Raw genomic sequence first — 1320 nt, 5'->3', positions numbered from 1 at the left:
TGTGTGTGTGTGTGTGTGTGTGTGTGTGTGTGTGTGTGTGTGTGTGTGTGTGTGTGTCAGTCAGAAAGTAATCATTGGAAGTACATTTACAACTGATTTATTTTTTGAAATAAACCAGTTCAAGATGGCTAGGATGGCTAAACAACCTGAGCCAACAAAGAAGGCCTCAAACTCATCCAGCTTAAACTAAAATGTATGTAGCAGTTTGAGTTTCAGTCTGAAATCAGAACAAACCACAGCACTGTAATTGCTTCTATGAAAATCACAAGAGATCTCTGACTAAAGCTTTGTTAAAATATATTTCAGTTTTCATCCTTTTGAGCTAAAATGCAGCTTTTAATATGAATGATACCTCTATTAAATATATTCTTGAAAACTTTAATTAGTTTTCCTAAAATGGTTTAAAACAAACACGAAAAAAAGTTTTATGTCAGTGTTTGAAATCAGGTTTCTGAGAATCATCTGTGTTAGAGTTCCCCAGGGAATTAGTCTCTTAATTATTTAACTGTATATGTTGTTCCTTGGTGTGCTCATCAGAAAACAATGTTACATTAAAGTAGGCTGTGCGYAGTGATGTCACTAACATTTAAAATTGAACAGCTCTTTAAAACTACATTATCTCTGATATCTAGCTCCCTTCAAAGAGCAATACACATAGCGCATCACTAATTGTAGACCATGATTTGAACTTCAAGTCTCACAATATTAAATTTTTAAAAATGTCTTAGAAACACAAAGTAAGATCAGTGCTGTAGAAACACTCATRTACAGGGGTTAGACAATGAAACTGMAACACCTGGTTTTAGACCATAACATCCCTTTCAGACAGCTTCCTCTTGCGTCCACAGTTAATCCTGTTAGATGTGGTTGGTCCTTCTTGGTGGTATGCTGACATTACCCTGGATACCCTGGCAGTTGATGCATCACAAAGACTTGCTGTTTTGGTCACAGGTGCTCCAGCAAGACGCGCACCAACAATTTGTCCTCTTTTGAACTCGTATGTCACCCATGATGTTGTGTGCATCGCAATATTTTGAGCAAAACTGTGCTCTTACCCTGCTAATTGAACCTTCACACTCTGCTCTTACTGTGCAATGAATAAGGATTGATCACAAGGCTGGTCCAATTTAACCATGAAACCTCCCACACTAAAATGACAGGTGTTACAGTTTCATTGTCTAACCCCTGTATGCCTTTGTTTTAAACAGAACTTTTGGTTAAATATACTAGCCGATAGGCACAACCCTGATTCCACTAATTGTTAAAGTTTTGTAGAATTCTTTTTCATTCTTGCTTGATGGACAACTTGAGTTGCTCAAT

The sequence above is a fragment of the Austrofundulus limnaeus genome, unplaced genomic scaffold, assembly GCF_001266775.1.
Source record: "Austrofundulus limnaeus strain Quisiro unplaced genomic scaffold, Austrofundulus_limnaeus-1.0 Scaffold785, whole genome shotgun sequence".
Taxonomy (NCBI): domain Eukaryota; kingdom Metazoa; phylum Chordata; class Actinopteri; order Cyprinodontiformes; family Rivulidae; genus Austrofundulus; species Austrofundulus limnaeus.
Note: the sequence above shows the minus strand (reverse complement) of the source record.